The sequence below is a fragment of the Zeus faber genome (genome assembly GCF_960531495.2).
Source record: "Zeus faber genome assembly, chromosome: 17".
NCBI classification, from domain to species: domain Eukaryota; kingdom Metazoa; phylum Chordata; class Actinopteri; order Zeiformes; family Zeidae; genus Zeus; species Zeus faber.
The window spans coordinates 15,545,592-15,573,202 of record NC_137204.1 but is presented as its reverse complement, the minus strand read 5'-3'; the positions used below and the strand labels follow the sequence as shown (position 1 = coordinate 15,573,202).

Genomic DNA, 27,611 nt, shown 5'->3' with positions numbered 1-27,611 from the left:
TAGAATGTGGTGGGAGAAAAATGGTTGCGAAAGCGGGAGGTTATAGCTTACATCAGCTCTATAGTGCTCGGCTAATTTTTGGGGGAAAATATGTTGATTTTTGATTTTTCCTTATCTCATGAAGCATGTTCAAGCCAGTTGAGTTGGATGATTGTGATGGAGGAATTTAACATGGTTGGATGAAGCTTTTTCCTCGGACTTTCAGACTAACGAAGAAAGATGTTTGAGTCACAGAGGTTTCCTCATGTCCATTCACAAATGTCAGGCAGAGGCATAGTTCAGAAGGTAGGCTGGGGAATCTAATTATATTGACATTTTACACTTCTATGTGACGTCACATTATTTGTACTGATGCCGCTTCCTATGCATTGTTGTGTTTGAAAAAAGAGCAATTGCCCTCCTGGCAGTTTCCGTTCATCTATGGCTTCATACTATATATATTCTCTAAATTAATTTGCATCGTGGACGTAAGATTTAACTGGGATGTATGGGCTCTCAAATTTGGGAGGAGCAAATTAGCGATGTCACAACATGAGATTTTGATGGAACAATGAGAGTAAGGAAATTAGGGCTGTACACGACTCAGAATTTTGTCAGTGCGAATATCAAACTATTTGGTGGGGGGGCAGCTCAGCTCAGCCCTTCCTGTAGGCGGCCGCTGAGGGTGCAGGGGGCACGGAAAGTGGATTGGGGCGCATTTTGCACACCTGTCTTCCTCTCAGACGGCACTGACGATGTGCGCGCTAGCAATGCTCCAGCGATGGGGTGCCCGCGATCGGTGCACCAGAACAGCTTGTTTTTATTTTAGATTATGTTTTTTTTATTTTACGTCTCCTACAAAACAAGTGTGTATGGAATGGTATGGAATGAAACCGCGCGTACTGGGGACACTTTGTCCATGACTCTGTCAGGATCCCGCCCTGCGTTTGTGTTCTACCTGTCTTTCTCTGTTTCCCTCTACCTCTCTTTGGCTCCCTCTGTACGCTCCATGCATTACGCGCAGAAAATAATCTTAATGAATCTTCGAGTCATGGCCGTTCCTACCCCGGCAATCTGGTGCACGGAGAGCCGTGTTCGTGCCCATGTCCTGGCGTGGACAGACATAAAAATATATTTATGATTGCCCTTGTTTATTATTCCTCATTGAAATGTTATCCCTGTGCATTTTGTAAGCTTCTATCTGTTTTATCCTGTTATTGTAATGAACACTGCCTGGAAAAACAACAAAACAAACTGTTCAACTGGAAGAATCTCAGTCGACTGACATGTCCCCGACTGATGATTCGACACGTTGACTTTCAGGGGGCAGCCCTAAAGCAAATGCTTCAATATTAAGTCATACTTCAGCTGCAAGCAGCAATTAGGCAGAAGGGGAACAGCTAAGCCATTTGGCAAAAATGTAAGTGTTTCTCTATAAGTTGGCATGGTTGTTTGGCAGTTTTGTATTTTGTACAAAAGAGTCAAATGCTTGAACTTGAACAGTTTATGAACTAAGGTGTAGCTTTGGGACAATGGAAATGTATGTTTATTCAGTCAGTTATCATACAAAAAACGAACATGTTTGTTTTTTCATCAATAAGACTTAGAACAGCCTTTTCGCCTCATAACGTATCTTGTGCAAACTAAGGCCTTTTAATATAACCGTAGAGCATAGAGCACATTATGTTTATTTTGTTATATAAGTTTGCTATACAAATAACATTTATTATTATTAGGGCTAAGCCCGTATTGTTATTGTTCGGCAGCCCCTTATTGTTATTGTTCTGGAAAGAAAATCAGGGAATTTTGAAGCCTAAAACTATCTGGAACACCAACTTCGGCATAAGACACAAACACAGTTTCATCCAAATAGATCCACATACGGAGCAGATATTAGCGAAAAAAGAAACTATGATATTACACAGGCGAGCCATTATGCCTGACGCCGAAATATGTCCAACCCCGCTAAAACTATCTGGAACACATACTTCAGCTACAAACACGGTTGATTTGATCCAAATCGATCCACATACGGAGCAGATATTAGTGAAAAACCTGACAACTTTGACCCGAAATATTCCGTCGGTCTTGGTTAACTGACATGCCACGTCTCATTCTTAAATGAACGAGATGAGATTTACAGTGAGATGCTTTATGATGTCATCATACTATTTACTATAAATGTATAGATTCCAATTGAGGATGTCCAGTTGGACCGTGTCCAGTGTGCAGCAAGGAATCGGTCACTCTGTAGTCTTTCGATGTTACCAAGCTATCGATTTACGTGTATATTTGTATAGCTTCTTTCCTGTTAGATGTCAGTAGATCGGTTCGATTGATATTTTAAATCCGTTGTCCACATTATTTTACCGGATTAATGAAAAAAGGAATAAAAATAAATCCTTAGAAAAATGTCAGCGCATCCCTCGAAAACACTGAAATGTACGACTGAGTGATGCGTTCAAGATCCAGCAAGGCATCTGAAAGATAGAAGCCCTGCAATGGTAATTACCCACAGAATTACCAGGTTTTTTTCATATTTAATGGAAACGTAACTTGCTGAAAATGTAATCCAAGTGAAAAACTCAACTCAACTTTGTGAAACAATTACGTAAATTAGAATACTGTCATAAGTCGACATGTATACGTCATAATTTACTTATACACTACTCACAAAAAGTTAGGGATATTTGGCTTTCGGGTGAAATTTATGGAAAATGTAAAAAGTTCACGTTACAGTGATATTATATCATGAAAGGGAATTTAAGTAGAAGCATGCAATGGTGATTTCCTCAATTTCCTCATCTCAAACAATTTATTGAAACAAAGGCCAACAACAGTGGTGGGTATACCACAACAAAAAATGTCAATGTCTCAATAACTTGTCATGTGCCCTTGAGCATCAATTACAGCTTGACAACGACGTCTCATGCTGTTCACAAGTCGACTTATTGTCTGTTGAGGCATGGCCCCCCACTCTTCTTGAAGGGCGGCCCTTAGGTCATTGAGGTTCTGGGGTACAGAGTTAGGAGCCTCTACACGGCCACTCAGCTGATCCCATAGGTTTTCTATGGGATTCAGGTCTGGAGAAAGTGCAGGCCACTCCATTTGAGGTGCCCCAGTCTCCAGCAGCCGTTCCCTGATGATGCCACCTCCATGAGCTGGAGCATTGTAGTCCATGACGATGAAATTAGGCCTGTGTTGTTCATGCAGGGGCACAATGACTGGATGAATGATGTTATTCAGGTAGTCTGGGCTTGTCACTGTACAGTTCACAAAGTTCAAGTTCAAGTTCAAGAGATTATTTGTCACATACATATACATACGTTCATACATATATGCAGTGAAATGTCATGACACCCGGTGATTACGCACAATAAGCTCTATAAATACTAAAAAATACCAAAATGTGCGTAATCGACACAAGGTGCTCGCGCAGGCAGCCGCAAGGGGAAAGTGTAGGGCAGTTCTGCATTGACTAGACACACCTGCCCACACTGTAACACCACCACCACCAAAGGCTCATCTGGTGACAACAGTTCTCCTTGACGTCATCATTTCTGCTCAACGTGAATCGACTTTCATCAGAGAACAGCACTGAGGCCGCTGGTCCCTCGTCCAGCGTCAATGCTCCCTGGCCCGTGCAAGACGATGATGCCTGGGCCTGGTGGTGTGGTCAGGTTCCCTTGCAGGTCGTGTAGCACGCAGACCACGCTGATGTAAACGGTTTGGAATGGTCTGACGTGACACTTGGGTGCCTCTCACCTCCCTTAAATGTGCCTGGAGTTGAGTGGCATTCATTATCCGGTTCCGCAGGGCACTGTTCACAATGAAGCGCTCAGTGTGGGATGTGGCCAAAGGACGTCCACTTCTATGCCTTTCTGTGACTCTTCCAGTCTCTCTGTATCTCTGTTGCAACCTGCTGATGACACTCTGTGACACTCTAAGCTCAGTGGCCACTTCCCTCTGAGAACATCCTGTTTGAAGCCGCACAATGGCGAGGTACTGTTGATCAATTGTTAGGTGTCGTCTTGGTCTCATGATGTCAAAATGTGAACAGCACGATGAAGAGGACTGTTTAAATACCAATTCTAATTGAACCAGGAAATGTATTGGTCGATTCATGGATCACACACCTGTTGTGAACTTTGCCGTTTGGCTCCTTGTTAGAGAACAGCCAGTTGTGCAAAAAGTACTGAAACATTGAACAGTTGGACATGTGCATTCAAAAGTTTAGAGAAGTTTACATAAAGTTCACCTGTAAAGGTTATGGTGCATTTTAGGTTCATCCTGAAATTTCACCCGAAAGCCCAATATCACTAACCTTTTGTGAGTAGTGTATGAGACACGCCATCTACCGTCACAGAGAATCCGGATGTACTTCAATGCAACAAGTTAAGTCATAACAATGACCAGATATCATTTAAAATAAAAAATAAAAGACTTTTCTTGTAATAAACATCATGTATAATCATTTTCCTACACCTAAACCTCACAAACTGTAATGAAAATGCAGAAAGTTTTTGTGATCTTGACAAATTAATTGTAATTGCAAATTAATGTGAAGGTACATAAATGTTGACTGCATTAAAATATAGACAAGTAATATATTTAACTGAATTTTACAGTTGTACATTAAGAACATAAAAGTACAATTAAGTAGTCATTACAAATAACATGTATTTATATATTATTTTAATTAAATGTATTTATTGTTATTGTTAAGAAAAGTAATTACAAAAGTTATTTTTGTTATTCTTACAGTTGCCAAAAAACAGCCGGAGATCTAAAACAATAAAGAAGCCAATGTCCAAAAATCCAGTCATCAAGGTCAGTGACAATATAAAAAAAAAAAAGTACTGATGAAAAATCGGATGAAAAAAACACTAATGGAAAAACCTTCAATTTAACTGTTGATTCCCCAAACATATCAATGTTAACAGGTTCATTTCACCAGGATGATTTACAATTTGTGGAGACCCCCAGAAATAAACAATGTGCAACTATGAGTTTAAAAGCAATTCTGAAAAACAAGATTCAGAATGTTTGCACTTGGACACAAAAGACCTAGATGATGTTTTGATTAAAGGAAATAATCTTTATCAGGATATGAAAAAGATTGGTAGAATAAATTATAATGTTCCAGGAAGAGACTATATTGCAACAACAGAATTGCCAACAAGATAAATTATGTTTCATACAGCATAACAAATAACATATGTAGATCCATTCACTGGCTGTATGGGTGTAGATCCCTGTAGATTGGCATAGTGATATTATACAACACAGAGTCATCCTTGGTATAATATCGATATGCCAACTGATAGAGCACTTACTGTAAGAAATCACTGGTAAATAATAATGATGCATGTTTACTGACTATCTCCGAATGAAGGTGAATAACTTCATTATTTACCTTTCGTAAGATGGTTATGTTTATGTACCAGATACATTAAAAAATATCAAGCTGTCGTTATAGAAATTCACTTCCTAAACATTGCTTATTTTCGTAAAAAATGCACAATGTTTATAAACACAGTTTACTTTGACAATTTCATACAATTTGTCTATTTTTCACCATTTTTATTTTCCTATGATTTCAATTTTAATTAACAATTATAATATTTATTGTTATTTGACATGTAATCTTCATCAATACTGTGTTATTTGTTATTATTTTGTCAATCTGTTGCACAACTGTTTAATAAAACCATTATCTGACTTGTTTTGTCACTTGTTATGCAAATGTACAAATAAATCTTCTATGAACTGACAAACAATATTACATTTTAAACTCAGCTAGTTGGGACAATTATTTAGAACTGACTTGTCTCATACGTGTATGTCAAAATTACAAATTAAAATCAATGTTGGACGTCTGGTTGAACTGGGACTGCTTCATATGTAATACCAGTACCAAGTTAGACTCTTGAAATTACATGGACCTAACTACGTTATGTCCAGGTCAGTCCGAAGGTCAGTCACAAAATTCATAAAGAATATTCTATGGACGTAACCAGACAACATAACTCCAAAAAGTTTGATGTTAATACGTTAAGTAAATTGTGATGCATTTCACATAAAACAAAGACGTACCTGCTTACCAAAAATGAATAAGCTGGACCCTGTTTATATACAAATAGAAGTGATTCTGAGTAGTATATATCTTATTGAGACACTTTATTACAGATAATTATTTTGAAGATGTTATAACATACATGCCTCTTGTGCCCCTGATGGTGTCAGAAGATTAACAATATGTATTGGCCAATCACACCGTCTAATCAGCTGCAAGAAAGGCTTGAAAGTAGTCTAAATTATTAACTGGCATTCATTACCCTATTATTTTTTAATATGTAATGTTTATTTGAGCTCCTCTTTAATACTTTGTTAATTCAGATTTGACAGAAGGTTTTTTGCTGTATGAATTAATAAGTGAATATTTTGCCCGACAAGATTTCGAAAAGTCTAATTGTCCTGCTGTTCAAGCTAACCTTTTGTCAATCTGGCTGTGCAGAACTCGATCAAAGGAAATTTAATTGAATGTCTTGGAATTATATTAAAATGGCAGATCACTGTATAATCCTTTGCAAACTAATCAAAAGTTTACAAATCACCACTTGATAAGTGGCTGTAGGCTGTTTCATATTATGACCAAAAGTTTGGAAAGCAATAATTATGGTCACAAAGAACAGTACGTTCCACCACAATTCAAATTTGTCAACAATACAGTATCAAAGTAAAAATGTTGATTGTTAAGTGAGAATTGTGGTGAGTCATGTACACAGGCATTTATAATGTGACAGTTAAATGCATATCCAAATTCTTTTACAGTTTATGAAAAAAATAAAAACAGAATGATGGACTTCCTTATTGCCATTGTATTGGAGAGTTCAAAAGACTCCTCTTACAGCTTGCAGAAAATATTAGCACCCTTTTTTTTGGTAATCTGGACTAATTTCTGGCCAGAACAGTCCAACGTTTTCTTTTGAACCATTCCTGGGGGCAATGCTATTCCTGGGTGCTCTGAGATGGCTCTCCTGTTTGGAAGATCCATGACCTTCGATGGAGACACAGCTTTCTGACACTGCGTTCAATATGGAGCTAAAAAATGCCTGGGTATTCTCTTGATTTCATGGTGCCAGGCACAAAGTCAAGGCACCCAGTACCAGAGACAGCAAAGCATCTTCAAAACATCACTGAACCTCCTCCATTCTTGACCTTCGGGACAGTGTATTCCTCTTTTAACTTCAAATGAAGGCATTCAATGAAGGCTTCCATGAAGGCTTAATTTTGTCCTGTAAACACAGACCTGATGTGATTTACCAAAAATCTCTCATTTGGTCTCATCTGTCCACAGGACAGAAGTATTTCTGCTTGTTCAGGTGTGTTTTGGCAAACTCCAGCCAGGATTTCTTGTGTCTCAGCAGCGAGGTCCTCCTGGGCCTTCTATCATAGAACCGCAGGGGGCCATTTTAGGATTTATTTTTGGAATAAAACATACGGTCCAGTATTGTTTCAGCTTTTTTTTGTTTCACTGAAAACGAAATAAATGGATGTTGATACCAAATATGTTTTAATCAAACATTTTTATATATCATTATAGTTTTTATGTATTTTAGTATAAAAAAAAAAATGAAAGCCATATTTGTAGATAAATCAACATCCTTAGAAAACTGTACACCGGTATCAAGTACAGCTCATTTTAAATCCATTTTTGAAACTGAAGTTGGACTGTTTGGAAAGTTATTGTGGTGTGGGGGTGGTGTGGTTTGAGCAGCCACATCTGTCTTGGGTCTAGGTAATTGGGCCAAGGATTAGTGTGGCTGTATAGCGGTTGCTCGTTAGCGTAATCAACGAGCAACAGGTAAAACCACACACACCCCCCCCCCCCCCCCCCCCCCCCACACCCACACACACGAAGAGGAGCCCATGGCATGACATGTTTTACACCTACTCCGCTTGTTCCATCCAGCCCACTCGCTACAATAAAATGAGCATGTTTTCAACCCCACCGTCTGTGTCTCTGTGTTGGAGGGCCCTGACAACACCACTTGGATGGCGGGTGACAGGCGGAACCGCCACAGTTATATTCAGGCACTCCTCACTTAACGACCTACCTGTTTAACGACTGTTCGGACTAACGACCAGCTCTCTGACCAGCCTGCATTGTGCGCTGCATACAATACCGCGGCGTCTCAGCGTCAAGCATCTCATGGCGCATCACCCTTCTCAGTCTTGTTCCCGCAGTCTGTCAGTATTTACTACACTAGCGTTCGCAATCGCCACGCCCCCTTACGTCAATAACAGGGGTCCTCGCTTAGCGACCAATTCGCTTAACGACCTGGTCCTAGAAACGGAACTCGGTCGTTAAGTGAGGAGTACATTAAGTTTTACATTTTACATTTAGTCATTTAGCAGACGCTTTTATCCAAAGCGACTTACAAGGGAGAATAACATTCAAGCTACATTGCGACAGAGATTAGTGTAACAACAACATTAGTGTAACAATAAATACTGCTAGGTAGTGCTAAGTAATTGTAGGTTAGGACAGGAGGTACTCACTGAAGAGCTGAGTACCTGTACTTAACTAGTTTCACAGTTTATTTAAAAAATAAAATAAAAAAAGGATTGATCGACTATCATTTCCACTAGATTGCAGTATACAAAAGATTCCTCTTTAAGGATGCTCAAATTTATCGGCCGTACGTCAGCATCGGCCAATATTCGCCTTGTTGACTGCCATCTGTAAATAAGATGACATGGCAGTGGCACTAATGACAGTGGCCGATGTTTATCCAGTGTTTCCCCACAGACAGACTTTAATTGGGCGGGCCGCCAAAGTATATTAAAAAGAGAACTACGCCATCTGTGACTGATTTTAGAAGACGCGGACACAACTCTCTGCAGCACTCGAGCAGAAAGTGATGCTGCGTTCATGGAGAACTCGGAAAACATCCGTATTGGCATCAGCTATCAACCAAATTGTTCGTTTAAACATCGGTATCCGCACAGAATTTCACTATCGGTGCATCCCTTTCCCTCTAAGATCTCTACAATCTCAGAGAATCGCATGTCTATAGGCATTTTCGCACAGTTCCGGGGACTCCTTGAGGGAAACTAGGAACTGGGGAGGTCCCCCGAGCATTAAATACCTTCAAGGGCTTTTTTCCCCCGGTTGAATTCACACCGAACTGGAACGTAATCCAACTGAGTTTTAGCATGAGATCAGTGTTGTATTTACTCCGTAACTTTCACAGATTTTACCTTATCCACCAAAATGTGTTTCTGAACAAATGAGAAAGTGAGAAATAAGCAATGCAGTTGCTGGACTTTCACTCATATTAGATTAACAAGATGTCATTCAAAAGTTCGTTCCGACTTTCGTAAGGTACGGGCTTACATCGGACACCGCACGCTGCTTGCCCACGTTAACGCACGATTGCGCACGTTAATTCATTAAATTATATAAAAATCTACAATAAATAAAAAATAATTTATTGGTTATTTTTTTATTACTCAGTCTGAGGTACCGGTGAGGGACCGTGGACTTACGTCTGGACCAATCCCTGTTAGTCCCTGGCCTGGAGTAGGAGCTAAAAAAGTTCCGCAAAACAGAGTTCCAAGAACTATGAACATTCCTAGTTCCTGCAGTGCGGATGCATTAAAGGGATGGTTTCTCCAAAAAGTTTTCAGAACTATGTAAATGTTCCTGCGGTAAAAAAATGCCTTATATAGTCCATATTACAATAAATGCCATTTTGGACAACACCATACTGCTCTACAAAGTTTTAAGCATTTTCGTTCATGGAAGGCAGTCAGAAGAAGAGAAAATAAAGAAAGGAGAAAGAAGGATGAAGGCAGAGGGAAGAAAGAAGACACAAGGAAGAAGGAGAAAAGAGCAAAAACAAAATGCTAGAAGTATTTAATTTATTTTGTTATGGAACGGTCTCAAATCATGACAGCATATGTGATGGACAAACTGCATCAGTAAAGAGCTTCAGTGGTTGCAAGTCTAAACTTGCCAACAGGGATGCAGACATATTACAGGATAATGGATGAAAGTGGATGAATGAAATGAAAGTACAGACTTAAAAATTGCCACAGAATGGAATCAGCACCACTATGACCCAATGTCAACAAAAACGACATGTTACATATAGCAGGGACGGCATTTGGAAAGCACTCGCAGACCTGCCCACCTTGGGAAAATATTTTGAGTACCACAATAGTGTAAAAGGGAGGCTCCATGGTATTTGAGTTACTGCAGCTAAATGCCATCAGCCAGCCATCAGTTATTCACACTGTAGCCGTCTCTCAACGAGAACAATCACATCGTATGCAAGCTACTACAGCTAACTACATATAGTTATTTATCTGATTAGGATATATCCCTTGAAATGCATTATCTTGTAAAATGACCGAACCTGCTGATTCTGATTTCCTTTCTGCTGTACTTCAATGACAAATACGTTGCATGATCTGATGACACACTGTGCAATTTTCAGTGACCAAAATAGTGAGTTTGCTGATTTTGACACTGTGTATTCATTATTGTTCATTATTTACTATGGTACAATAATAGAACATGGGACGGTCACAAAGTTCCAATAAAACAAAATATGGGATTGTCACCAATTTTCAGTATAATGAAACGTGTAACTCACTGAATTTTAGTAGGACACATAACATATGTCCAGTTCAAACTTTAAATTAAGGTCTCTTTCACTTTAAGTGTAAATATACCTTTCTATTATATTCATATGGTACTTTCCATTTCAAAAGAAATTGCAATCATTACAAAAAAATACAAAATAAAATAAATGGCCGATTCTTCTCACTCTCGTTCACTGGAAGTCCTCCTTCGCTCACCATGAATCAAACCAACTGAATCAAATCGAACAACTCATTTTACTGAGTGACTCGTCAAGGACCGAGTCTCGAAAAAGAGTTTCACCTTTCCTCAAGAGCGGAGCTCGTGCGCTACGAACAACCGGAGCAGACGCTGCGCTGTAGTGACAGCAATAGATACACAGTCTGCACAATTCTGAAATATTGTCAGGCAACAGATAAATAATTTATCTAATCTTCTTTGTTTACCTTGAAGTATCTCCCAACAGCCGACATTTTCTTTATTTCGATCTCTTTTTTGGGCATCAACTACACAACTTCGTCACATTTCGTTGGTATCGGGTTTGAGTATGGGAGCATTTTTACGAGTACAGAACATGAGCGCACAGTATCGAGCATGTAAATTTGACAGGCACAGAATCTGAAAATATATCAGACACTGATCGTCCACTGGTCCGGTCACCGACCGATCAATTGGTGCATCTCACGTTTTATATGCGGACATTACGGTCACATTTTGGTGCTTGATTCCCATTTTAACTCACAATGCCGCATTACGCCTCGGTAATAACAAAGTACCACTGTGTATCGTGGATGCTGATTGAGTGAGAGGAGAGGGAGGGGAGGGGTTACAGAACCACAAGAACAAGGTCGTAGCATCTGGTCCAATCCGAGGGATGATACCGAATAAATGTACGGTATTGTTTGATATGGGTTGATTGATTGATTTCCATAATTAAAATACAACACAGGTACTCCTCACTTAACAACCGAGTTCCGTTCCTAGGACCAGGTCGTTAAGCCAATTGATCGATAAGCAAGGACCCGTGTTATTTCACGGCAAGCGGGGTGTGGTGATTGCAAACACTAGTGTAGTGAATACTGAAACTGCGGGAACGAGACTGAGAACCACCTCCGATTGGTCGACCAATTTTGGCCCCTTTACCTGTGAGATGGAACGTGCGTTGGAGTTATGGACGCTGGCGCATAAATTGACAGGTATATCCGTATATCGTTCCAGCATTTCATATCCCATTTAGAATCCAAAATCAAAATCAGAAGTTATTGACTTTTTTCCCCACATGGGGGACCGTGAAATGTTGTGAGTGTGGTGATCGCACCGTGGGGATCGCACCGTGGGGATCGCACCGTGGGGATCGCACCGTGGGGATCGCACCGTGGGGATCACAGCGGAGAACCCCCGCTCTCCCCGCCGGGCTCCGAGTCATTGCAGCGTCGCCCCAATCCGGTCCCCGCTCCCTGCCGCCAAAGGACAACATAGAGTGTCCGTGCCGCCGGTGCTCCATGCTGCTTGGGTCGTTCATATACGATCCGATTCTTTTGAACTGCTCAAAATGCCTTTTTTTCAAGTTTTACAGTTTTCTGTCGTCGTTTGTTTGAGTTGCTGTCTCCTCTACTGTTTTGTTCCTTATCGCACTGGAACCATGACACGCACCTGAAAAAAACATCACTTCTCCTGGCAATAGGAAAGGTTTCAATCGCTTATTTTTAGCGGCTTGGTGTTAGAACGGTATTATATTTATATACTACTTGCCGTTCCAAAATAAATTGCAATCATGGCAAAAAAGCGGTAATAATTATAAATTACTAATAAATGTGTTCTTACTCTCATTTACTGGAACTCACCATGCATTAAACCAACTGAATCAAATTGAACGAGTCTTTCCACTGAGTAACTCTTCAAGAGTCTCAAAAAAGAGTTGAACTTTTCAACACGAGTGGAGCTCATGCACTCGGAACAACCAGAGAAGACGCTCCGCTGCAGTGACAGAGATAGAAACGCAGTCTGCAAAATTTTGAATATTGTCAGCTGATAAATTATTTATCCAAGTTTTGTTTTACCTTGAAGTACCTCCGAAAAGCCAACATTTTCTTTCTTTCACTCTCTCTTTTTAGCGTGAACTACGTAAGTATGTTACATTATGTTCGTATCGAGTTTGAGTATCAGAGCATCTAAAGATAACCTGAGCACAGTATCAAGCGCCTACATTTGAACGGCACAGAATCGGAAAATATATCTGATCGGTCGGTCACCGGTCATGGCCGATCAGGCTGAAAACCGGCCGATTGATGCACCTCTATAAGCAACACTTTATATGTTAACATTGTGGTCACATTTTTGTGATTATCACTCCCCTAAGTACCACTTCCCATTTTGCCTCAGCAATGCAGCATCGGTAGATAATAAGATACCGCTGCGGATCCGTGGATGTTGAGTGAGTAAGAGGAGAGGTAGGGGATGGCTTACAGAACCACAGGTCGTAGCATCGGGTCCAATCCAAGGATGTAGTTTAAATACCCAATAAATGTAGGGAATTGTTTTACATTGATTGATTTATTGTTTTCAGTAAATAAATTACAATTTATATATATATATACACACACACACACACACACACACACACACACACACACACACACACACACACACACACACACACACAGTATCAAAAAAAAAAAATTCTGTAGTTTCGGCTGGTATTTCATACCTGCATATTTTGACCAAGAATTGTGTGGTTGGTACACAGAATGCGTGCAGGTTTGCAGGTCTGCACTTGTATCAAACTTATCTAAGGCCAGCGCACAAAGATGCATAACCTGGTGTCAGGAGTACAAAACCTGGCTCTCTGAACAGTAGAAGGAATAATATGGTGTGATGAGTCATCTTTCCTACATCCGGACAAATTTAAGGTAGGAGAAGGCCAGTGGATGTGTTTGACCCACAATGTCCTTTGCCAACTATTGATATCCTTGATGGTAGGCAACAATATTGTGGCAGTCATCAGTTTCAATAATTGCTTTGTTTGCTGGTATAACAGGCAACGACCGTGAGCGGGGGGGGATCATCTGACTGTAAGCACTCCCAACAGAATAGCGTAACTCTGTACGCAGGCTAACACCTGGCAGCTGTCAAAACAGCATGCGCCAGTGCTGACAGCATCATGTCAAGAGTGTAGACTATGGTGAACGTGTGTGGGCTAGCCCAGGATACAGCACCGTATACCTCCTCGACTGAAACCCCTCGTAACAGCGCCCACGAAGTAGCCAAACCCCTAGTAGAATGCGCTTCAAGACCATCCGGGAGTTCCGCTAAGAATAGGCGAGTGACACCTTTCCCATTGCCAAGAGAAATGCAGTTTTCTGGTGCGTCACGTTCGACGTCACGAACATGTTGGAAAAGGGGTGTGTCATGGTGTAGAGTAGAGGAGACAAAAACAAAACAAAAACAACATAAAACTGTAAAACTTGGGGGAATTCTTTTTTTTTTTGAGCCATTCAAAAGAATGGGATTGATACAACGATACTACACTAGAGTAGAAGCAGCAAAGAGTAGATTGCGCACTCGCCAAACGGTCCTTCGGCGGCAGGGAGCGGCTTGGGACAACGCTGGAGCTCACGGCGGGGAGCATGCCGGTTCTCCGCTGTGCTCCCCACACTCACAACATTTCACGGTCCATCATGGGGGAAAAAAAGACAATAACATCTGATTTGGGATATGAAATGATTGAATGATACACAGATATTCCTGTCTTATTTATGCGCCAACGTTCGGAATTTCAACGCGCGTCGCATCACGCCGGTAAAGGGGCCCAAATTAGCAGGTCAACCCCGGATGCCCTGTTCACATCAGAGCTGATTAAAACCTGTGTCCATTACAGGCTCATTTGACCCCCATTCGAGACCCGGTGGAACCTTTCTCACTGATGACAAATGCCAGATATTAGTGGGTGTTACAGTGGTACCTCGACTTTCGACTGTAATTCGTTCTATAAGAACGGTCGTATGTTAAAACAGTCGTATGTCGAAGCAATTTTTCCCATATAAATTATGAAATGATGAAGGGTGAAAATAAACAAAATACACAGCACAAACACAGTAAATATGAAAAAAAATATCGATAAGCCACGAACTACGTGCACACACCATGTAGGTCGCCCGCTGACTGGCTGCTGACTGGCTTCTGACTGGCTGCTGACTGGCTGCTGACTGGCTGCGTGACTGACTGCTGACTGACTGTTGACTGACTCCTGACTGACTCCTGACTGACTCCTGACTGACTCCTGACTGGCTGCTGACTGGCTGCTGACTGGCTGCTGACTGGCCGCCGACGCGCCAACTGCAAATTTCCACGGTCGTATCTTGGAGCAGTCGGTCGCAAGTTGATACAAATTTTTGCGACTATCGCTACTCGTATCTTGGATTAGTCGTAAGTAGATGCAGTCGTAAGTCAAGGTACCACTGTACCAGGTTTTTGGCGCAGTGGGAAAGGGGTATGAGATCTTTAACAGACAAAAAGCTGGTTGGACTGGCCTAGGGCGCACGTGGGCTCCACATAGACCAATAGCGCCTGCACAGGACACAGTGTATGAGATCAATCGTGGTTGATTTGAATCCCGCTTTTATATTCTTGGGCTGAGAAGCCGGATTGGGTTTCAACGTAACCCTCTAAATGTCCGTGGAGAACACCAAGCAGGCCAGGTTTCCCACACGTTTTGCCAAGACAAGTGCCAGAAGCAGAGCTGACTTCAACGGCAAAAATTTTAATCCAACCTCCTAGAGAGGTTCGAATGGGTGTCTCGTGGAGGCATTAAACACCATAACCAAACCTCATTTTGGAGTCAGCGACCGCACCGACGGAAGTAACCAGCGGGTGCCTTGCATGAACCTGGATGCCAAAATATGACTGCCCGGTAGCTTGCCATCCGCTCCATTATGACAGGCTGATATAGTGGCCAGGTACACTCTCGGGGTGGACGGTGCCAAGCCTTTAACATGCAGGCCTTGGAGAAAACTGAGTATGATTTGGGAAAATAATTCCTTCCTATAGGGGAGGCCTATGTGTTACGATGAAATGAGATGAATAGATGCATGAATTGATGTGAATAACATATGTTTATTTAACTATTGAATTGTAAAAATTAAAAAGCTTCAATCACAGTAAAATTTAGGCTGATTGATTTAACTTCACGCCTTGTAATTGTTAGAATCTGAAAATTAACGTTTGAAAAATATGCAATGTTTCAGCAGAAATGTATTACTTTTTATAAAAATGGTGCACGCATACGTCCACATACAGTACACGGAGCGCCGCTCTCCCTGTGCTCAGGGACAGCTTTATGCTCATTAAATAAAAACAATTAAAAAAACAAAGCAACGCATTATTCAGGAAGGGGCTGCGTCCAGACTCTATAGGTGTTCCGAGCTCTGCCTGCAGCACACGCCGCGCCCAGTGCGCCGTGGCCCAGGCGGGGGCACTGGGTCCGACCGGGGGGCAGCGCAAAGGGTTAAAACATCGATTTTACATCAATTTTACAACATTGATTTTATGCCCTCAATGTTGTGTGAATTTTTCCCCGTGGCATCAAAAATTGGATTGAATATCAATATTTTTCAAGGTATTGTATCAAGCTAGCAATTTCAGCATTGTGACAACACTAGAGCAAAATTGATTTCCACCTCCTTCAGTTCTCAAAGAACTGGAAGGTTTTCTTCTTGAAGAATGGTGCAATATCCTACTACACAGTTTAGGACTGTATGACAGTGTTCCAAAAGGACTGTGGCTCTTCTAAATGAAAGGCCCTACTTTTTATAAGTGAGGTATTGATTAGCTGAACCTGGTGTATAATTAAACAGTGCATTTAATGAGATTTAGAAATGGCACTTAGCAAAAGTTTTGTATTAACAGGGTCAAAGACCCATGGAGAGTCCAGCTTTGAACATTTTTTCTCACAAAGATGCCAGTATGTCAGAAGAAGTTGTCTAAAGTACATCGGTGCCTGCCTGCAGCCTCTGTGGAGCACTGTGGTGGCTCTGGAATGGTCTGGGCCTGTATGTCAGCCATTAGTGTAGGGAATCTGGGGGGCGGGGGCGGTATTCCACAATGATTCCTCAGAAAGAGCGGCGATAAATCTAGAAAGAGTCGCTTGCCTATGATACAAGTTGCTGTCTGGGCTCAAACGGTTCCCGTAACACGGCTTGGAGCTTATTAGTTCTGACTAATTGAAGTGAAGTCATGCCAATGAATTTACATGCACACTGTTGCTCTTTAATGCGATGCCAAGTAGTGGAATGCAGTGATGGAATTAATAATGGCAGGGATCAATAAGGGACATGCCATTTCTTTCACAGCCACAGCGCAAGAATTACTGATTGAACAATATGAGGAAATGAAACATATTACTACAAAAAAAGACAATAATGTGGCTATTAAATAAAACCAAAGAAGCCGCCTGGCAATCGATTGCCGAACACACAATCGAGTTGCAATAATTGCATTTCCATTTAAATGATCTGCGTGTTCCATTTATAGAAAAAATGATTTCCTTTATAAAAAGTGCATGTTTTGTTATTTTGAAACTGGAACTTAAAGTATAAGAAACTGATACAGGGTATCGGATTCTTTCCATTGATGCTGTGGAAATGCTTCCCATTTTTATGCGCGATTAGTCGACTAGTCGATTAAAGGTTGCTACCCTCGCTAGTCGGCACCAGAAATACTAGTACTAAATACTTATTAGGCTCTATTATTGTTTTATTACTGCACACATTTAAATTACATACTGACATCATTTGCACAGAAATGTGGTGTATGGAAGAGCGTTTTCCCGGTGTCTGCATCTTCTCGTCAGGGACCACTAATCGGGCGTATTTCCTGGGACCGCGGACTCGGTTACTCGCTGAGCCTCCAAGGCAGGTATCCCAGCCAGGGACGGCCGCCGGCTTTACAGCGCCTCTCCACCCTGACCTTGGCGCTTCCCGGGGCCGCGGACTAGGGCTGCAGATATTCCTCTCTAATCCCATTCAAATTTGTATGCTTTATTATTTTTTATATAGATCGCAGATCATTCCTAAACAACTCCCACCCATGTTCTCACGGTCCAGCGGGAAATGCCCCGCGGCCCGGCATGGTTGGCGAGCCCGTGGTTGGAAAAATGCTAGCACGAGAGGAAATTCCGTCGGTGATGGTCGGTTTTATTCCCCACTTTCATCGCCACATCTGTGGAATTACCGGACATTCTGGTCAAAGGCGCTCTCCCTTGTACACACAGTGAAACGCCGGAGGAGAGGGAGACGCGTTACCCTGAATATTTCTCTCTTATGGGGGGCTCACTGTGCAACAAACTGGATAAACTTATATTGAACTTTATTGCTCATTCAAATGTGAATTGATTCACTAACATAAGCCAAAACATTGATAATCAATTATTTATTTATAAGAAAAAATATATAGACAATTGAATGGCAATTCCAGCATTGGAATAGTGATTTTTTTTTAAATATGTGAAATCTGCCCTCAAATCCTGCAGCCCTACCGCGGACTTGGTTACTCGCTGAGCATTTGCCGGCCCAGTCCGTCAGGGAGGTGGAGCTTGAGCGCATGCGATATACCCGAAAGACAGTGAATTATACCTGGGCAGGGAATGGCTTCTTCAAATGGCTCTTACAATACATGCAATATTTTTTATAATACACGCAATATTTTTTATAAGATACGCAATATTTTTTCTGACTTTTAGACTTGTCAACTAGTCTAAGTTTAAACTTCCTTTTAAACATCATGGAAATTAGCCGTTCAGAACATTCGTAAGGCCAACGTCCACTGCGTAAATTAAAGTATAGTCCCTTCTCTGGAATTGCACGAATTAGAATAGAAATATTGCCCTATTGTGTAAAATTAAATAAAAATGAATCACCTGCAATCGAGTAAAGATCTTGTTTGGTGTGGCTCACGGCCAAGAAATGGAAAATCATTTAATCAATCAGGTATTCAATGAAAGCACAAGGCATGATTCCAACGGGACTATTTTCCCACCATTATTTGTTTACGAAGACACAACAATAAACCTAAGATCAACTGGCCTACAAGCATATTGGTTATTGTAATGAAGAATATACCAATGAATACACATATTCAGACAAGGTAACTGCAGTTTATATACACACACTTGCAAACTGGACAATTTAACGTGCAGAACTCACGTCAACCAACCCAGAGACAGTCATCAGGCTCATCTAGCCTGCTGCTGACCAGGCTAGGAGGAATGCATTAGTTGCGGCATCTTTCCTAGCTGTCTTCCAGGAATAGTTTCACCCCACAAGTTACCTAGGCTAGCAGACATAAGACACGCTTGCAGCATAAGCAAGCTTTTAGGAATACCTCCTCCTCTCGGTCAAAAATCTATAGAATGATGAATGCTGAAATTTTAAGAGATTTTTATTCGTCACGCTTGTAACTTTGGGAAAATGGCATCTTACAGCACAACAATGACCCAAAACACACTGCAAACACGTCTACTTGGAGGAGAGTTCTGCGGATGGAACACTCACAGTATTAGACTGAGCACCTCTGAACCCCGACCTTATCATAATTGAAGCTGTGCAATGACTTTGCAGGAAAGAGAACAAAAAGCAGCCAAAGTCAAAAGAAGTGTCAATGCAAATACTGCATAATGCTTAGACAAATTTGCTACAGCACTACTCAACTACAGCGCTACAAAGTATTACACAACAGTGTACAAAAGAAAATTGTGTTTGTTTTACATTCTATGTAGGTACAGACTTTCTTTAAAAGATCATTTTATTGCATTAATGTTTATTAGTATTTATTCTAAGATTATATTGTGTCGTTACAAGCAAACAAATACTATTATATATAAACATATAAATAGCTAATACGAATATATGAAGAGCACTCTTGGTACTTACTGATACAGAGTACCAATAAAAATACAGAACATTTCAACTACTATTATTTGAAGGTCTTAAAGAACAGTCCATTTATCATTTTCACTTCTATGTTTCAGGCAAATAATGAAACAATTTAGGATATAATTTTAAAATATTGACATTTGTCGAGTAGAATACAGTTAATATGACAGAAGGAACTCAAAAGCTATGCAACTTAAATGAAATACTTTTTTTTTTTTTTTAACTCTTAGAAATGCTACAATGCATTCTTGGAATGACAAGGTAAAAATGAACAGTAAAGAAGGATGCATTGATTATCTTGCCTTCTGTGGAGGTTGAAACTTGAAAACCAATCAATTGCTGAAAGGTTTTTATAATGAACTTGCGCCCCTTGTTTCTCACAGATCTCATTAGGAAAGAGCTCTCCAAAGCTATAGAGCAAAAGGTTATATTGTCAGAAAAAATATTTAACAAGCAATGTGTCTTGTTATTTTCTTTGAAACAAAGACCAAAGGTTTTGTCTTTCACTTTTCTGACCAAACAGAATTATGCCACCAATATATGTGAATATTGTTTTTCACTTACTCATCCATTTGAACACTTTCATATCCTCAATTAAAAAAAACCTGCATAAACAAATAAGATGCCTGCTGTTGCCCTTTCAATCCCAATCAAAGCCAAATGAAAAACTAGCCATCTGCCCCTCTTTTAAGGGCACTCTCAATACCAAAATGTAACCCGAGATATGGAAATGTCCACTGACATTCAATACAAGTGGCAACAACCAACATCATTAGGCGATAATAAACATGAAATGTAAGTTTTAAGATTAAAGCAAGCATTACCGTAAAACATTTGATTTAATGGCCTGGAAAGATTTACCCTTTTTATGAACGTCAATTCTCAAAAAAAATAAAAAAAGAGTATTGGGAATTTTTTTTGTTTTTGTTTTTTTTTAAACGATTTGTGCCAGCCGCTTTGTTAAATGTCAGCCTGGTTAATAATCAAAATGTGGTAGAAACCTGCACTAAGCTCACCTCGACTTACAGCTTTAGAAGACACGGCATACAGGAAGAACTACATGATGTACTTCTCTTCAGAATCCACACTGCATTACCGTACTTAAAATAATTGGCCTATATCTGGGCAATATTTTGTCCTGTTCTGCAGTATAATTAGGTAAATTGAATGACTGCGCGTGGGTAATAATTTTAGCCTTTCCGTACCTCTCTTTTTTTTTTTATTTGAGTGAGACGCTTACCTTGATTCTTCTGTTAATCTATGAAGTTAGCATCTTTTAATTTGATGCCGGTCAAAATAGTTTTTGTTTTTTTTCCACATCAGTGAAACAGAACTGTGCGTATAATGCTCCTCATTGTGTTATTGTTTTTTGCATATGCTAAGATGATTGGTAGAAATTTGGTTGGGGGTTGTGTGTGTGTGTGTGTGTGTGTGTGTGTGTGTGTGTGTGTGTGTGTGTGTGCGTGTGTGTGTGTGCGCGTGTTTGTCGCTGCATATTTGAAATATCCAGGAAGAGTCAAAAGCAAGGGATGGAACAAAACCTGCTTCAGTCTACATGCTTTGCCTTCACTCTTTCTTTAATCAAATGCACATTTTCCTGTCCTGTGTAATAAATGTCTCCCAAGATGGTATACGACCAAAGATTTCAAAAAGCAATAATGCAGAGAAATGGATGAATCCCTCCCCCCCACACACACACACCCGGAATGCTCTGGAAAAAGTGTGTCGTCTAGTAAAATTCCAACCGCGTACACACCAAAACCCCCATAAAAACCTTTTCAATCTATATGTTAATGCCATGAATTAAAATTTAATAACAAGAGATATTGAAAAGCAGACTTGAATTATACAAAAATAAATCCTGAAAGATCAGGCCCCTAAAATTAGAAATTCAGGGCGGGATCCGGTCTGCCACTAAGCCCTTGTAGGCTGGCAGATTAAATTTTTGATGAAAATCAAAATTACACTGCAGACTGAGGCAGGCGCAGCAAACCTGGCACTATTGTGATTTATGGATTCATTAAACCCGCGGGAGTTTCACCCCTCCTCTTTTCACTCACAGAAATGAGATTTGCTTTGCTGAAAATTTGTATTTTCTGAAAAGCAACTAGGGCTCTGCTCAACCTTGAAAAATGGTCTATAAAAAAAAAAAAAAAAAGAAGCTTCTGTGTACATAAATACTGCAAGTAAACAGGCCTAATTTTCGTTGCTGCAGCAATTGAATGTCCTTATGCATTATTCATGAGACCAATAAGGTTGATTTTTAGAAAGGAAGTGGTAGGCAAAATATGTGCAGAATGCACAGATTTTTTTTTTTTTTTTTAATGCATTACCCCTAAACCCCGAGGAGCCAGTCCCTAGAGTTCAATTTAATAGATGCCATTTTCGACATGCCTCTGAGAATACTAAGAAGTATAACAGTTTAAGGTTTTGTTCAAAGGGCTGTGTTTGTTCATTCACGGCTGAATTTGAAGTTCTGAACAATTAACATTCCAAACATCTCAATCTAGAAGAGTTAATGTGTTTGTCCGCCGCCTAATGTTGCCACATAAACTGAGTGCAAGTCGTCATTGATAAACCAGGAAGAATTTTAACCTTCCTGACATCAAGCGACTAAAACGCCCACTGTTATGGTTTCAACCCAACGAACGATCGCAATCGAAGGGTCCTTTCCTCGCCAAAATTGCGCAGACACACATTCTTTTGGAATACACACATTTCCTTTAAATTGTGGAATGAGCTTACTTCTTTGTGCATTTCCACAGGAGCCACGTAAGACTCCTGGTATGTTTCGATTCGATTCACTCCGGAAAGGTCAGAGTTCACAACAAGACTTAGCAGGCAAAGCACAGAAACGCCCAGCAACTTAAAATTCATTCAGCTCTGAAGGTCAATGTTTAAAAGCACCAACGGCAAAACTGCATGCATATTTTCCTTCCAATTAAATTAAAACAAAAAAAACAAAAAAAAAAAAAAAAACCTGTGCAAGGTGGGATACTGCATTGTTTCGAAAAGATAACACGTAAACCGCGGGGATGCAGGCGGCGATGTGACGTTTATTTGTTGTTGTTGTTTATTTGTCCTCCTGTTATGCTGACACCTCGATCCTTCCACTACGTGCCACGAAGCCGACTTCTGTTTGTGAGTGCACCGGCGCAGAACATCATGCACATACTGACCAATGACCAGCAAACACCACAATCAAATCATTCACCGCGATACGGCCCCTTATTCGCCATCCCCAAACCCCTTCCTCCCCGCAATCATCGCGGCGATCGCAGTGAATCCATTTGAGAGTGTGTGTGTGTGTGTGTGTTTTTTGTTTTTTTTTATATCGCTCTACAACATCGCCGAATAGATTTGTTTGCCCTTTAAATCTGCCTGGCAAAGTGCAGAGCCAAGACTCCTCGGGGGATGTATTCTAATATGTTCTATCAACCGGCATTAGCAAAGGCTTCAGCACAGAAACTCCACACAAGCTTTGTTTTGGGGTTTTTGGGGGTTTTTTTTCCTCAATTACACTGAATCCCCCATCCCCCCCCTTTTTTTTTACCCCCCTGTTCGATTTTTTTTTGTTTGTTTGTTTGTTTGTTTAATGGTAAATAGCTCTGTTCATTATATTCCATCTTAATGCGCCAGAGAGGAACCATTATCATCACGTCGAAGCCGGGGGTGGCGGGAGGGGGTGGAAGGAAAAAAGACCCGGCGACAGCAGACGACGCTGTCGTACGCGACGCCGTCGCGTCCACCGCCCGGGCCCCGGCGCAAGGCAGCGAATTTGCGAAACAAAACTACTCTAATTACACTATTCCTTAATTTCTCCGAACGTCTACCTACAGGCGGCGCCACATTTCACGACAGAATTCCGAGCCGCCCCCCGAACGGTTTTCCTTCCCCCTTTCCTAAATAATGAAAACAATTAAAATTTAAAAAATAATAATGTTTTGGGGGGGTTTGGGTTTTTTTTCCCCCTCTCTCTCTCTCTCTCTCTCTCTCTCTCTCTCTCTCTCTCACCCACCCACCGCGTTTCGCTCCCTGGCCCTCCGCGTCCCTTTCCCCGCCGCCCGTGTCGATCCGCAGCGAGTTCCGCGACACGCCGCCCGAGCGGCACGCGTGGTGGAGGAGGCGGAGGAGGAGAGGTGGTGGTGGCGGAGGTGGTGGTGTTGGTGGTGGTGGTGGTGGGGGCGCACGGGAGCCACACGGACGCGGACCGTGGAGCCCGGGTCGAAATTCGCAGCCAATTTCACCCAAACATGGCTGCAGGACGTTCCCGGGCTCCGCGCCGGTGCTCCCCCGCGTCGTCCTCCACCCGTCGGTGCGGCTGGCGCGTTTCTCACGCACATTCTACACGCCGCCATTTACAACAAGTACAATGGACGCGCGTACGAATTATTAATTATTAGAAGGTAGCCGCGAGTGCCGCCCCCCCCCTCCTCCTCCTCCTCCTCTCTCTCTTTTTTTTTGGGGGGGGGGGGGGGGGGGGGGTGGAGGCGAAAACGCTATGAAAAATCCTGTTTAAAAAAAAAAATAATAATATTAATCAACAGATTGTGTGTATTACGGGAAGGCTTTTCGAAGCAGAGCCCCGCGGCGGCGTGTCCAGCCCCCGGGTGCGAAGCCCGACACTCCGTTGATAAACAGCGATAGCGAGAAGGAAGGGGGGGGGGGGGGGTAAAAAAAGAGAGCGAGAGAGAGGGGGAGAGAGGGGGAGAGAGAAGGGGAGAAACGGACACTTCCTCCCGTTAAACCGGGAGGGGGGGGAGAAAGAAAAAAGAAAGAAAGAAAAAAAAAAAAAGATAAATCCAAAGTAGTTGCACTCACCTCCTCGGAGCCTCCCAAGGTTTCCCCTTCCCCGCCACCGAGCCGCTCCTCCAATTTGATTTGACTTATCGCAAATTCCCAATGTTCAAATTCGCAACAACTTTATTATCTCCGCAGCGCCGCGAACATTTTCCCGAGGAAGAAAAAAGGTCATGGCGTGGACGTGGCTTTGAATTATTATTATTCTTCTTTTTTTTTTTTTTTTTTAGTTTGTTTTTTTGATTTTTTTTTCCTTTTTTTTTTTGTTTCGGATGGTTTTTTTTTTTTTTTTTTGGTTTTTTTTTTTTTTTTGTTTTTGGGTTTTTTTTTTTTTTTTTTTTTTTTTTTTTTCCGCGAGGCTTTCGTCGCTTTAGTCCGCGGAGCTCCCGGTTTGTTTTTCGCTTCTCTGTCGCGGTTCCTCCCGTGGAAATTTTTTGTCCGCCATATACAAGGACGGATTCCCAAAATTGCAGCGGCTATATTAGTCTACATGAAAAAATATTCTGGGAAGAAGAAGGGGGGGAGGGATGGGGATAAATGGCTGGACGACTGTAAAATTACACCCAGCAAGTCTGAAATAACGATAGGGCAGATACAGATTCAACCCACAGGAAACATGTGTGTGTGTGTGTGTGTGTGTGTGGTGTGTGTGTGTGTGTGTGTGTGTGGCTGTGTGTGTGTGCGTGTGTGTGTGTGTGTGCGTGTGTGTGTGTGTGCGTGCGTGCGTATATATATATATATATATATATATATATATATATATGTGTGTGTGTGTGTGTATGTATATATATATATATGTATATATATATATATATATATGTATATATATATATATGTGTGTATGTATATATTTATATATGTATATGTGTATGTATATATATATATGTATATATACATATATATACATATATATGTATATATATATATGTATGAATGTGTATTTATGCAGTGTATATATACATACATACATACATACATACATACATACATTCATACATACTTACATATACTGTATATACTAAAACCAAGTTTCCTGTGGGTTGAATATGTATGTAGAATAATAACATATGTAATACTACGTTATTATCCAATAACATTTTTAAATGTAAATTATCTATCGATAGATAGATAGATAGATAGATAGACAGATAGATAGATAGATAGATAGATAGATAGATAGATAGATAGATAGATAGATAGACAGATAGATAGATAGATAGATAGATAGATAGATAGATAGACAGATAGATAGATAGATAGATAGATAGATAGATAGATAGATAGATAGATAGATAGATAGATAGATAGATAGATAGACGGATAGATAGATAGACAGATAGATAGATAGATAGATAGATAGATAGATAGATAGATAGATAGATAGATAGATAGATAGACAGAAAGATAGACAGATGGATAGACAGACAGATGGATAGAGCAGCTCATATCTCACATCAGAGCCAAAGGCAATAATAAAGTAATAAGGGAAATAAATGGCAATATACAATGAACCTAAAAATAATTGAGAAAATTGTCAACATACAAAAAACATAGCAAATAACAATTAACCTACGTATCAACAATTCACACTGTCAAAGTTGAAAGTAGAATATGTTTGTTACAAAAATAAATATGGACTTTCTATAATCTATCGATGGATAGATAAATAGACGGATGGACAGACAGACAGACAGACAGACAGACAGACAGACAGATAGACAGATAGACAGATAGATAGATAGATAGATAGATAGACAGACAGATAGATAGATAGATGAATGGATAGATAGATAGATAGATAGATAGATAGATAGACAGACAGATAGATAGATAGATGAATGGATAGATAGATAGACAGACCGACAGACAGATAGACAGATAGATAGATAGACAGACAGATAGATAGATAGATGAATGGATAGATAGATAGATAGATAGACAGATAGATAGATAGGTAGATAGATAGACAGACAGATAGATAGATAGATAGATGAATGGATAGATAGATAGACAGACCGACAGACAGATAGACAGATAGATAGATAGACAGACAGATAGATAGATAGATAGATGAATGGATAGATAGATAGACAGACAGATAGATAGATAGATGAATGGATAGATAGATAGACAGACAGATAGATAGATAGATGAATGGATAGATAGATAGACAGACAGATAGATAGATAGATGAATGGATAGATAGATAGACAGACAGATAGATAGATAGATGAATGGATAGGTAGATAGGTAGACGGGTAGCTGTGTCAGGCGGTAACCGTGTGTCCATGTTTCGGGGCAAGGTTTTGGTTGGCCAACACATTTTGATTTCAAAACCTAAAATAGAAAAAAAAAGTAACATTCGAATAATTTTTTTTTTCCCTTTTCCATTTCGTGGCGCTATTCTCAATATATCCACACAATTATTTTTCTACCGCATTGATGCCAAGGCATGGTTTTATGTTATGGATAATATGTTAATGTGCGCATCTCAAACATGGCTACTTTTCTTCGAGGAGCACCGGGTGAATAGGAAGATGCACGGAGCGTGAAGAAGCTAAAATGTAATGTATTCATAGGAAAAGGACAATTATATGAAGATGGAAAGGGGGGGGCGGGGGGCATTCATCTGTTTTATAGCCATTGCAAGTGTGCACCTTTGAAATTGCAGAAAAATAAACGCCAAGCGTTTACAACTGTCCAAATAAGTTGAATTATGAAAAGTAGCGCCGGGGCCAGTAGGCTAATCTGAACTATGTTTGTCTCTGAGTGTTGTCAAACTAGCAGGCTGACCCCGACGGATCATCTCGAGCACCGCAGTCCTCCTGGCTGTGACTGAGCTGCCATACTCTGTAGCGAGGCTACAACCACGATGTACATTAACCTGCCATAAATGAGTAACAAACAAACGAAATGTTTAAATCGGGGTGGAGACTTTGATCTCTCTCTCTCTCTCTCTCTCTCTCTCTCTCTCCTGGGAAAACCCATGTCTTACTCAGTTTCCAATGGCCACAGTTCATTTATTTCGTGTGGAAAACCTATGGGATGCATCATGCAAGCTCCTCAACACAATGGTCTGTGTCCAGATCCCCGAAAGAAAAAAGTCAATAAAAGAAAAACTCTTGACATTTTAAGGCGGACTGCAAAACGATGTTCACATCCTAAAAGGGAATATTTCATCCTGACCCAAATGTTGAAGGCATAATTAATATGTCATGACATGATGGGATTGCATTTTCATTTGCAAATGC

At 40.7% G+C, this 27,611-nt stretch overlaps 1 protein-coding gene across 3 annotated transcripts in view; it reads right to left on the bottom strand.

Moving 5' to 3' along the window:
* Positions 1-24,839, bottom strand: part of znf618 (zinc finger protein 618) — a 58,595-nt gene extending 33,756 nt beyond the window's left edge. For all 3 annotated transcript variants that reach the window (XM_080017472.1, XM_080017474.1, XM_080017473.1), the window contains exon 1: positions 24,382-24,839. The gene's annotated coding sequence lies outside the window, so the exon portion shown is untranslated. The remainder of the gene's footprint in view (positions 1-24,381) is intronic.
* Positions 24,840-27,611: the final 2,772 nt, after the last annotated feature.